The following is a 13948-nucleotide window of genomic DNA, read 5'->3' on the forward strand; positions in this document are numbered from 1 at the left end:
AGTTGACTGATCCTGCTGATCAGTCATTTCTTCATGAGTGATTTCACTTGTATTGATAAACTTTGGCATTATGTAAATTTCCTCATCTTCAAGAAGGTTTTCATTCCTTGAGTGAAGGTTAGTATCCACATAGACAACATGAATTGATTCTTCAATGCATAAGGCCTGTATTGATAAACTTTGGCATTATGTAAATTTCCTCATCTTCAAGAAGGTTTTCATTCCTTGAGTGAAGGTTAGTATCCACAAAGACAACATGAATTGATTCTTCAATGCATAAGGTTCTTTTATTTTAAACTCTATATGCTCTACTTGAGGGAGAATATCAAAGAAAAATACATTCGTCGCTCTTTAGATCAAACTTACCCAGATTGTCCGTTCCATTATTGTGAATGAAGCATTTGCATCCAAATGGGTGGAAATATTAATGTTGGGTTTCTTACCATTCCATAGCTCATATGGAGTCTTTTTAAGAATGGGCCGAATTAGACATCTGTTAATAATATGACATGATGTACTCACAACTTCTACCCAGAAGTGGTGGAGTAGAGAGTTTTCTACAATCATAGTTCTTGCAATGTTTTATTTTTACGTTCTGCCACTCCGTTCTATTGAGGTAATCTTGGTGAAGAGAAGTTCTGAGAGATTCCTTGATCATTGCAGAAGTTTATAAATGCCCTGCTTTCAAATTCTCCTCCATGGTCACTTCTGATAGTGGAAATTTAGTAACCTTTCTCACGTTGAACCTTCTTACAGAAAACTTCAAAATTCCATGGAGCTTTATCTTTATGACTTAGAAAAATAACCCAACTGAAATAAGAGAAATCATCTACAATAACAAAATCATATTTTCTACCACCAATGCTAGCAGTTCTAGTTGGACCAAACAAGTCCATATGCAAGAATTGAAGAGGTTTAGTATTAGAGACAATATTTTTTACTTTGAAAAAAGAACGAGTTTGTTTACCTAATTGACATGCATCACAAATATGATCTTTAGAAAAATATAGTTTTGGAAGACCAATGAAAGGTCGTATTTGGAGAGTTTTTGAATAATATGCATGCTAGCATAGACAAGCTTTCTATGCCATACCATGGGATCACCAATCATAGATGCTAGACAAATTTGATTATCAAGATTATCTATATTACTGATAGTATAGACATTTCTGTCTCTATTACCAAAGAGAATAACTTTACCCGATTCGTCTTCTATAAACCAACTATGTTTCTTAAAACGAACCTCATAGTCATTGTCACATAGTTGACTGATACTGAAAAGATTGTAACCAAGTTCATCAACCATGTATACTTCATCAAAATCACATGTTGAGCTGAGGGGAACCTTTCCAACTCTAATTACGTTTCCCTTTGATTTATCTCCAAAGGTAATTGTTCCTCCATCTAGCTTGGTGACCATTTTTAATAACTGTTTATCACCAATCACATGTCTGGAACACGCGCTGTCAAGATACCATTTTCCTTTGGGATTCTTCTTGCGGTGTTCCTCACTAGTTCCTTCATCTGCCATAAGACCAAGTTCACCTGAGTCTTCTTCCTTATACGTTCATTTGTCTGCCATGAGCCCAAGTTCATCTGAGTCTTCATTGTTGTCTTCTTTTATGGCCATGAAACATATATTTGTAATTTCTTCATGGTCAGATTCATCTTCATCAATTCAGGCTCCAAAAGTTCCTGCTGAGTTTCTTCTTTAGTTTGAGGCATTCGGCTTGAATGTGTCCATGTTTCCCACATTCATAGCACCTTCCATCATTTTTATCATTATCATTATTCAACCTTTCTTTTCTAAAGTTTGTTTTACCTCTCTTGTTATTTCTGTTTTTCCTCATCATGCTTGTTAAAACTTGAGAAAGCATGGCTATGTTTTCATCATTTTCTCCTCCTTCTTCTTCCTCGTTATTTTTTGGTTCAGCCATAGTCTCTTTTAATGCAACTGTTATCTTCTTTTCTTGTTGAATCTGCTTGTCCAAGTGAGTTTTCTCGAAGGTAATTAAATCACCTCTAAGTTCATCATAGGACATCTTGTCAAGATCTTGACATTCTAATGTGATGACCCGATAGGTCATCTTATATTTTTGAACCTAATTCTGTATTTCGAAGCTTTAAATATCTCATTTTATCCTTCCTCGATTTGTGTGCGCAGTCAAAGCGTGTTTCCAGAAAGCTTTTATGTTAAAACTAATAATAATATGAAATTTTAGCTTTGAAATCTATTTGAGTTGACTTCGGTCAACGTTTTGAGAAAACGGATACGGAATCATATTTTGATGTCTCGGTGGGTTCATATCGTTATTTGAGAATTGGGCATGTGTCCGGAATAGAATTCGAAAGTCCCTAACCCGAGTTATCGGACTTTGTTGAAATTTGAAAGTTAAAGGCTTAGTGAATTTGAAATGTTTACCAATAGTTGATTTTTTTAGATATTGGGGTCCGTATTTTTGTTTCGAAACCCAGTATAGTTCCAATACCATATTTATGACTTGTCTATAAAATTTGGTGAGAAACGAAGTTTGTTTGGCGTGATTTGGATGTCTAGTTGTGAAAAAAAAGTTTCAAAGTTTTCTTGAAAATTTCAATTGATTTGGTACTCAATTTGTAGTTCTTGGTGTTATTTTTGTGATTGGATCGTGCGAGCAAGTTCGTATGATATTTTTTAGACTTGTGTGCATGGTTGGTTTAGAGCCCCGAGGGCTTGGGTGAGTTTCAAATACACTACAGAGTGTAATTGGACATAGAAATGTTGTTGGTATTTTTAGTTCTGGTGCAGGCCTCTGATCTCGCATTTGCGAGATCAGGTATCGCATTTGCAACCTCTGATGGGTTAGCATTTGCGAGCTACTCATCGCATTTGCGAAGAGTAGCTGGGCCACATGATGTTCACATTTGCGAAAAATTCTTTGCATTTGCAAAATGGGATAGGTGGAGGCAGTGATCGCAAATGCGATCAAATGGTCGCATTTGCGGAGGATCAGTGTTCGCGATCATTTCATCGCAAATGCGATGAATGCAGAGATGTGAGTGTCTTCACAATTGCGTTGGATTCTTCGCATTTGCGACGCTTGCATTTGCAAACTCCAGGTGACAAATGCGACATCTGCAACTGATCAAAACTTGACTTAGACGGAATTTTGCTCATTCTTCAAAATTTTCAAAACAAGAAACCCTAGAGGCGATTTTTCAAAGAACCTTTCTTCCCCAAATCATTGGTAAATGATTCTAAACTAGGTTCTTTCAATCTTTCACTATATTTCCTAAGATTTCAACCTAAAATCTCGTATTTTCATAGTGGAAATTGGGTTTTTTTTTGGGTAGAATTAGGGATTTTTATAAAATGGTGATTTAGACCTCAAACTGAGGTCAGATTCCAAAACAAATTACGTAAGCAGGCTCGGGGTGAATGGATAATCAAATTTTGGTCTGAATTTCGGTTTGGACCAAGCGAGCCCGGGTGTTGATTTTTGTTGATTTTTTCAATAATGACCTAAATTGAATTCCTTGTAATCGTGGTTAGTTCCTAAGGCTTAATTTGAATCATTTGGTTGGTAATTTGCTAGATTCTATTAGTTCTAAGGCTTGTTTGAAAGGCAAAGTCGTGGTTGAGTATTGAATTGGCCCTTTGGAGCGAGGTAAGTGTCGTGATTAACCTTGACTTGAGGGATTAGGATTTGTTTGTTTATTTGTTACATGTTTAGATATTGGGTACAACGTATATGTGAGATGACGAGTACATATGCGTGATTGTCGGGTTTAAGCTTGCGGTTGGGACTTGATTTCTTATAATTATTGATGTATTTGATCATGTTATCCTCGTTTAGACTAGTTATTGTTAAATTGATCATTCTTATCGTGTTTACGAATTTTTGGTTATAATTGAGTATTGATTTCAAAGTTGAGGTTGGTATTATGGAATCAAATGTAGAAGTAAGGCTTGTTCTTGTTATTTTATCTCCATGTTGTTAATTGTTCATTGCTTTATAGGAAGGGAGAGTGTTAATACACGAAGGGTGATGTCGTGCCATATTGTGAGTGTTAATGCACAAAGGGTGATGTCGTGTCATGTTATGAGAGATAATGCACGAAGGGTGATGTCGTGCCATATCTATTGATTTATAGTGTGAGGTTAAGAGTAAAAGCACGAAGGGTGATGTTGTGTAGTTTCATTGTTTCACCGTGAGTTTGAGAGTAAAAGCATGAAGGGTGATGTCGTTCACTTTTCATTACTGTTTTTAATTATTTTCACTGGTCAAAGGCATATTGATTGTTCTGGTTATCATTTCTCTTGAAATTCTCATATCTTGTATCCCCCCTTTAGCATGTCCCCCTCCCGATATTACTTGTCTAGCTCTTACCTGTTGTTATTTTATACATATACTATTAATTGTACAGGTTTATTATGTAAGTGTCTTGTCATAGCCTCATCACTACTTCGTCGAGGTTAAGATCAACACTTACGAGTACATGGGGTCGTTCATACTCATACTACACTATGCATTTCTTGTGCAGATTTTGGTACCAGCCCTAGTTGATCGTTAGGTTAGCAGCTGAACTTGCTTGTCGCAGACCCAAGGTAGATCTGCTGGCCTCAGCAGACCTTGGAGTCCGTTCCTAGTTTCTTTATTATACTGTTTTCTTTCTTTCAGAATAGTTGTATTTTCTTTTAGACTTTATTTGTAGAAACTTTTAGAAGCTCATGAATCGTGACACCATATCCGAATTGTATCAGTGATTATGGGTTTTATGTTATTCCGCAAACTCAGTTTTAGCTTTTGTTTAGCTTAACTATTTCTGTTGTTAAAATTGATTTAAGTTGACTTAAGAATCCTCTAACGTTGACTTGCCTAGCAAATGAAATGTTAGGCGCCATCACGGTCCCGATGGTAAGAATTCCGGGTCGTGACATCTAAAGCAATAACTTTGGGTTGCCAAATTGTGGGAAGACTTTTTAGGATTTTTCTTACGCTTTTTATTGGTCTACCAAATGACTTTAAGTCTCCAAGGATTTTGCTGAACCTTGTAAATATTTCCTCTACTGATTCTACATACTTCATTTGAAATAATTCATAGTCCCGAACAAGGAGATTGATCCTTGTTTCTTTCACTTTGTTGATTCTTTCACATGTGACCTCTAATTTATCCCACATTTCCTTGGTAGTTTCACGGCTTGATATCTTTTCATTTTCTTCTCCACTGATAGAATTGTATAGCTGATTTTTTGCTTTGGCATTCACTATTATGATGGTTGATTGCTCATCAGTGTAGTCATCTAAGTCAAGTGGACCAGTTGATACTATGACTTGACCATTTTCATCTTTCTTTGGCGTAATTGGAAGATTTTCCTTTTTTGATCGCGCGCCAAACTTTAATAGCATATGGCATAGTGTATGTTTCCATACGTACTTTCTAGTGAGAAAAATGTTTCCCGCTGAAATATGGAGGTCGTACCTGAGAGGTTCCTTCTTGAAATAGTACTCCAACAACTGTGTTTGATCCCATGATCTTTTCCTCACTAGTTGTTAAGCAAATTTTGTGAGCCTTGCTTTGATACCAATTGAAAGTACAAGGGAGGGGAAGAGTGAATCGTAGCCAATTAAAATCTTGGTTGACTACGTGTGAGTTTAGTCGACTAGGTTTTGTATATTGAACAAATTCAGTAGGAATGAAATAAACTAATACAAAGGTAAAAAAAGGCACACCAATTTTTATACCGGTTCAGTACCGGTGTGATACCTACGTCCAGTTCTCTTGGGTTACAAGGGTTATCTTAGATCTTTAATAAAGGATTACAAAAGTGATGGTTTTAGTTCGTTCACCATCAACGATATTCAGCAACAGTGATTTTTGTAATGTTGACACAACTCTCTTCTGTGTTCTGATTTTTGTAATTATAACCATTAAATCTGTAATGACAGTAATCCCGACGCCTCTTATCCACCCACCTCGCCTCCGTTACGTTTATCAGTTTCAAAAGGTTACAAAACCCATTGCACTCTCTAATACAAGCAGCCGACTATCTCTCTAAAATTATGGCATTCTCTATTGTTGGGAATCGATTTCATCACATTCGAACTACAGCAAGCATCGGCATTGTGAAGATTTTGTTCATATAAACTTCATTTTTTTCAGTTTTGAATTCAAAGCAGTGGCATAATAATAACAATTATTAATGAATAATTATAAAAGTAAATTTCATTTAGCCTTTGACAACCATTAAAAAAACTTTGAAGCTTTAAATTTGAAAAATAATTTTTGTAAAATTATTATTTGTTTTGATTTAAGTGTTATTGCAAATGATTGAGAATATCCTTTGTAGTTTACATCTCAAATTTGATGGTGTTCGGTGAAGATTAGAGTTGGTTTTGGCTGAAATATCATATTGAAACTCAAAGAGGAAGAAGAACGCAAAATATACAAAATATACACAAACAACATAAAAGTACATATAACGATATAATTTGTATGCAAATTGTATGAAAGTTGTATGACGCATATTGTAACTGGCGATGAACCTACGTTGAAAGACGTATCACAATTATAGTGGCGGATACAGAATTTTGTGCAAGCGGGTTCAATCTTAGAAGTACATAACCTTAGTCGTAAAATATAGTTGTCAAGTGGGTTAAATAAAATTTTTATGTAAAATTTACACAACTTTAATCGTAATTTATACATATACACAGTATTATTTTTTGATGAATCGGGTTCAGTTGAACTCGCTTTCCACCAAGTGCATCCGCCTCTGCACAAGTGTATGACAATTTATATAAAAGTTGTATAATTGTAATGACACAAAAGGTCATCACATGATTTACAAGTCAATTCTGTGTTTTGAGACCCTAAAAACCTCTTTTTATCTCACCTTGATTTGCGTGTATGGTCCGAGTGTATATCTGGAACGCTTTTATGTGAAAATTTGATAAAAATGCTAATTTTGCCTTTAAAATTAAATTTAGGTTGACTTCGGTCAATATTTTAGGTAAACGGACCCGGACACATGATTTGACGGTTCCGAAGGGTTCGCAGGAAAATATGGGGCTTAGGTGTATGCCCGGAATCGAATTCCGAGGTCCCAAGCCCGAGAAATGAATTTTTGAAGGAAATTGTTTAACTGAAATTATAAGAGTTTTTGGAAATTTAAATGTGTTTGAATTTGATGGTATCGGGCCCATACTTTGGTTCCGGTGCCCGGCACAGGTCTTATATAGTATTTAAGTTATGCCTGTAAAATTTGGTAAGAAATGAAATTCATGTGACGTGAATCGGGCCCTCGGTTGTGAAATTTTAAACTTAAGAGCTCTTGAAATTTTTCTTTGATTTTGATGCTAAACTTGAAGTTCTAGGTGTTATTTTAGCAATTTGATCGCACGAGTAAGTCCATATGATATTTTTAGGTTAGTGTGCATGTTTAGTTTGGAGCCCCGAGGGCTCAGGTGCGTTTCGGGTAGGGTTCGGGATGTTTTGGACTTAGAATTTCTGTTGTCATAGCTGTAGCAGGTGCACAGTGATTTTTTCTTCGCGTTCGCGTGGCTTCACTTGCGAACGCATAAGGCAAATTTCCTCAGGGGTAACTTTGTTCTTCGCGAATGCGGAGCTCAGGACGGGAACGCGAAGCTTTGGTGGGTTACCCTTCGCGAACACGTTTTGGCCCACGCAAATGCATAGAGTTAGTGAGCCTGGGGGAGGGAGCTCGACTTGTTCTATGTGAACGCGGCCCTTTGACCGCGAACGCGAAGACCTGAGGAGCTAAAGTTCCGCGAACGCGGTCCATCCAACGCAAACGTGAAGGCCATTTGGGCCTGACCTATAGCGGCACGCCTATCGCGAACACGATGAAGGCATGTCTAGTCTTTTTAAAACACATTTAAAAACGGGCAGATCCCATTTTCTTCATATTTTCGAACTACCAAGACCTAGAGGCGATTTTCTTCACACAAATTCATAACCGATGTGTCGGTAATCAATTCTAAACTCTACTCTTTCAATTACCCAACATGTTTCATCACTTTTAAACCAAAAATCAAGAATATTCATGATAGAAATTGGGAATGTGGGTAGAGTTAGGGCTTTTTAAATAATTGGAATTTAGACCTTGTTTTGACGTCGGATTTCAAAACTAATTGCATATTTGGGATCGTGGGTGAATGGGTGATCGGGTTTTGGTCCGAACCTCGAGTTTTGACCAAGCGGGCCCAGGGTCGATTTTTGACTTTTTTGGAAAAATGATAGAAAACCAATAATTTAGCATTGGGGTTGAATTCTTTATCATTTATTGATATTGTTAAATTGATTTGGGTTAGATACAAGTAAATTGGAGGCAAAATCTAAAGGGAAAGTGGTGCTTGAGACTTGAGTTTGGCCATGGAAGTTGAGGTAAGTGTTTGGCCTAACCTTAGCTTGAGGGAATAGGTGTTATACCTTAATTGTTCTGTGTTAGTGTCGAGTACGACGTATAGGTGAGGTGACGAGTATTTATACATTGGTGTCAAGCATGCTCATGAGTCTTATATTCGGACTTGTTGTGGTTTTACTATGTATTGATCATGCTTAACTTGATGGTTAGCAATTGTGGTACAAGATTTATGATGAATTCTTAGTAATTGGCCATTGAAAAGTATAGGCTCAGGTTGAGGCCTATTTTGTGAATTAACTGTGGAAACTAGATTGGTTGTAGTTGATTCCCTTGCCGGGATATTTTTTTTGTTATGCTATTGTTTCTCTTGCCGGTATGTTATTACTTGTGATATTATTTCCCTTGCCGGGATATTGTTGTTATATCATTGTTTCCTTGGCGGGATTCTTTTGTGGTTGGTGTTTATTTGTATATTGGGATCAGATTGCACGCCGCAACAATATTATATGGGATCGGGTTGCACGCCTCAACAAGGAGTAATAAGGGAGGACGGGTGAGGTCAGGTTGCACGCCGCAACACTATTATATGATTTGGATTAGGTTACATGCTGCAATGGTATTATATGATTTGGATCGGGTTGCACGCCACAATAGTATTATATGATTTGGATCGGGTTGCACGCCGCAATAATAAAGAATAAAAGTGGATATTGATTCGTTACTGTTTTCCTTATTCTTACTTATACGAAATTTAAGATGTTCTTTATGCTTTTCTACTGAAATTCTGTTTGTATTTGATATTCCCCGTAGCATGTTCCCACTTTCCATCTTTAACTGCTAGTTTCCGTTATTATTATTTGCTGTATATTCTTTAATTGCACAGGTTTATTTGGTAGTCTTGCCCTAGCCTCATCACTACTTCACCGAGTTTAGGCTCGACACTTACCAGCACATGGGATCGATTGTGCTGATACTACACTCTGCACTGTGTGCAGATCTCGGTACAGGAGCTTTTGTTCCATAGAGAGATTGTTGCCTTCAGTCCAACGGAGACCCGAAGTAGTCCTGCTGACGTCCGCAGGACTTGGCGTCCCCTTCTATCCTTTCCATTCTGTTTTTATTTATTTCAGAGACAGACTTGTATTTTCTATTCAGACCACTGTTTGTAGTATTCATAGATGGTCCGTGACATTGTGACACCAGTTCTGGGTAGAGTTGTATCTTGGATTTTCGTACTAGTATTTAGTTAAATTATCAGATTTCGTCTTCCGCATTTCTTTTACTATTATTATTATTATTATTATTCCGCTGTTGATCACATGTTAATTTGAAATTGTTAAAAGGTTAAGGAAAAAGGGTAATAAAAATCTATATCACTCGGCTTGCCTAGATTTCACGAGTAGGCTCCTTTACGACTCCCGAGGGTGGGAAATCTGGGTCGTGACAAGTTGGTATCAGAGATCTAGGTTACTTAGGTCTCACAATTCATGGACAAGCTTGGTAGAGTTTGAGGGATCGGTACGGAGACGTTTGTGCTTATCCCTAGAGGCTATAGAGTTGGGAAAAGTTTCACTTCTATTCATCTTTGTGGTGCGGTTGGGTTTCTCAATTCTAATTGAACTTCTACTCTCTTCTTTCACAGATGGCGAGAACACGTGCTTTGTCATCCACTGAAGACGAAGCAGAGGTCGTGCTAGGGGCCGAGGCAGGGGAAAGAGCTCAGCCCAGAGCAGCAGCACTAGTGGCGGAGCCTCAGGTAGAGTTTGATGATGAGGTTCCGACCCAGATAGTTCCGGTAGGCCCAGCTCAGGTCTCAGAGGGGTTCATTGCTACCCCAATACTCCAGGATGCTCTAGTCCATCTAGTGGGCCTTATGAAGAGTGTAACCTAGGAAGGCTTACTTCTTGTAGCACCAGCCGTCTCTAAGGCTGGGGGAGGAGCACAGACTCCCACTACCCGCACTGCAAAACAGATGGCTCCCCAGTTTCAGACTCTAGCAACTTAGCCAGTTGGAGCAATTCAGCCGGGTGTAGTAGCTTAGACCGGTGATAAAGCAGTTATGTCTGCCGATGCTTTGTGAAGATTGGACAGGTTCACCAAGTTGTTCACTACTACTTATGGTGGTACATCTTCGGAGGATACCCAGGATTATTTAGACAGTTGTCATGAGGTTCTTCAGCACATGGGGATATTGGAGACCAATGGGGTCGACTTTGCTGCTTTTCACCTGTCAGGTTCCGCCAAGACTTGGTGGAGGGATTGTTGTTTGCCTAGGCCAGTTGGGTCGCCTACCTTGACTTGGGATTAGTTCTCTCAGCTATTTCTGGAGAAGTTTCTTCCTATCACTCAGAGGGAGGACTATCAGAGGCAGTTTGAGCATCTCCAGCAGGGTTCTATCACCGTCACTAGACCAAATTCATTGCTTTGGGCCGTCATGCTCTTATTATACTTGCCACCGAGAGAGAGACAGAGAAGGTGAGGAGGTTCATTTAGGGACTCACTCAGCCGATTCGATTGCAGATGGCTAATGAGACTGGGAGCGAGATTTCTTTCCAGGATGCGGCCAATGTGTCCATGAGAGTTGAGATGGTTCTATCGTAGGGGAGTGGTTAGGGGTCTGACAAGAGGCCCCATAATTCAGGTAGGTTCAACGGTGCCTCATATGGAGGCAAGGATTCTTTTGGTAGGGGCCATCCTTCCAGGCTATTTCATTCAACACTTTAGACTTCTCATGGTGCTCCAGGTGGTTATGGCTCTTATGTGTAGTATTCTGATTAGCAATCCTACAGTGCACCATCAGCTCCTATCAGAGCACCTCCTCTTCAGAGCTATTCTCATGGTCAGCAAGCACGCAAGGGTCAATCTTAGTTTCCTCAGCCACAGCACTCAGGTGAATACTTTGAGTGCGGTAAGTATGGTCATATCTGAAGGGCTTGTCCGAGATTAGTGGGTGTTCAGTCGTAGCAGCAGGGTTCTCGCGCCATAGTTAAGGCACCGGGTGTTCCACCGCCCGCTCAGCCAGCTAGAGGTGGGGGTAGAGGTGCTAGAGGTGGAGGTAGAGGTATTAGAGGTGAAGTTCAGTCCCTAGAGGTGGAGGCCAGCCAGCAGGAGGCTGTCCCAGGGACGTAGCTCAGATTGGTGGGGCCCAGCCCTGATGTTATGCTCTTCCAGCCAGGCCCGAGGCTGAGGCCTCCGATGCAGTTATCACAAGTATTATTCTGGTCTGTAGTAGAGATGCTTCAGTTCTATTTGATCCAGGGTATACATACTCCTATGTGTCATCTTATTTTGCCCCATATTTGGTCATGCCTAGTGATTCTTTGAGTGCTCTTGCATATGTGTCTACACCGGTGGGTGATTCTATTGTGGTGGTTTATGTCCATCGTTCATGTATACTTATGATTGGGGGTTTTGAGACCCGAGTAGATCTGTTACTTTTGGATATTGTTGATTTTAATGTCATATTGGAGGTTATCACCTTACCACGCTATCTTGGACTGTCATGCCAAGGCTGTGACCATAGCCTTACCGGGTTTACCTCGTTTAGAGTAGAGGGGGACTCCTGGTTATTCCACCCGTAAGGTTATCTCATATATATGAAGGCTCGACGTATGGTTGAGAAGGGATATTTAGCCTATGTGGCGTATGTTCGTAATTCTAGTGTCGAGGTTCCTTCTATGGATTATGTACCTGTTATTCGTAAGTTTCCAGAGGTATTTCCTGCAGACCTATTGGCCGACAAAGATATTAACTTTTGTATTGATTTGGAACCGAGTACTCAGCCCATTTCTATTCCACTGTATCGTATGGCCCCGCCAGAGTTGAAAGAATTGAAAGAACAGTTGCAAGACTTGCTTGATAAGGGCTTCATTAAACCTAGTGTCTCGCCTTGGGGTGCGCCGATATTGTTTGTTAAGAAGAAGGACGGATCGGTGAGGATGTGTATAGATTATCGGAAGTTGAACAAAGTCACCATCAAGAACAAGTATCCATTGTCGAGGATTGATAATTTTTTTGATCAGCTTCGGGGTGCCAAGGTATTTTCAAAGATTGATTTGAGATCGGACTACCATCAGTTAAGGATTAGGGCATTCGATGTCCCTAAGACAGCTTTTCGCACTTCGTACGGGCATATGAGTTATTAGTGATGTCATTCGGGTTGACAAATGCCCCATCAGCTTTCATGGATTTGATGAACCGAGTGTTCAAGCCTTATTTGGATTCCTTTGTGATTGTCTTCATTGATGATATTTTTATCTATTCCCGCAGCCGGGAGGAGCATGAGCAGCATCTTCGAGTCGTTCTTTAGACTCTGAGGGATAGTCAGTTGTATGCTAAGTTTTCAAAGTGTGAGTTTTGGTTGAGTTTGGTTGCATTCTAGGGTCATGTTGTATCAGCATAGGGTATTCAGGTGGATCCTAAGAAGATTGCGGCAGTCAAGGACTAGCCTAGACCCACATCAGCTATAGAGATCCGGAGTTTCTTGGGTTTGGCGGGTTATTAATGTCGGTTTGTGTAGGGGTTTTCATCTATTGCAGCCCCGATGACCAGGTTGACCCAGAAGGCTGCCTAGTTCAGGTGGTCTGACGAGTGTGAGGCGAGCTTTCAGAAGCTCAAGACAGCTTTGACTACCGCGCCAGTGTTGGTTTTGCCCACAAGTTCAAGGCTATATACAGTATATTGTGATGCATCTCGTATTAGACTTGGTGCGATGTTGATGCAGAATGGAAAGGTTATTGCATATGCTTCATGTCAGTTAAAGATCAACGAGAAGAATTATCCAGTTCATGATTTGGAGTTAGTAGCCATTGTTCACGCACTGAAGATTTGGAGGCATTATTTTTATGGCATGTTGTGTGAGGTGTTCACGGATCACAAGAGTTTACCATACATGTAAGGAGATAAATTTGAGGCAGAGGAGGTGGTTGGAGCTATTGAAGGACTATGATATCACCATCGTGTATCATCCGGGGAAAGCCTATGTAGTGGTCGATGCTTTGAGTAGGAAGTCAACCAGTATGGGCAGCCTTGCATATATTCCGATCGGGGAGAGACCACTTGCTTTAGATGTTCAGGCTTTAGCCAATCAGTTCGTGAGGTTGGATGTTTCTGAGCCCAGCCGTGTTCTAGCTTGCACTGTCGCTCGTTCTTTATTATTTGAGCGTATCCAAGATCGATACTATGATGATCCTCATTTGCTTGTCCTTAGAGACACGGTGCGGCACGGGGGTGCCAAGCAGGTTACAGTTGGAGATGATGGAGTTTTGAAGATGAAAGGTTGTATTTGTGTGCCTAATGTGGATGGACTGCGTGAGTTAATTCTAGAGGAAGCCCATAATTCCCGGTATTCTATCCATCCGGGCGCCGCTAAGATGTATCAGGACTTGCGGCAGCATTATTGGTGGAGGAGAATGAAGAAGGACATTTTTGCCTATATAGCTCAGTGTTTGAATTGTCAACAGGTAAAGTACGAGCATCAGAGACCTGGTGATTTGTTTCAGAAGATTGAGATTCCTGAGTGGAAGTGGGAGCGTATCACTATGGACTTCGTTGTTGGACTCCCTCGGACTCAGAGGAAGT

This window comes from Nicotiana sylvestris, chromosome 11, assembly GCF_000393655.2.
Source record: "Nicotiana sylvestris chromosome 11, ASM39365v2, whole genome shotgun sequence".
NCBI lineage: Eukaryota > Viridiplantae > Streptophyta > Magnoliopsida > Solanales > Solanaceae > Nicotiana > Nicotiana sylvestris.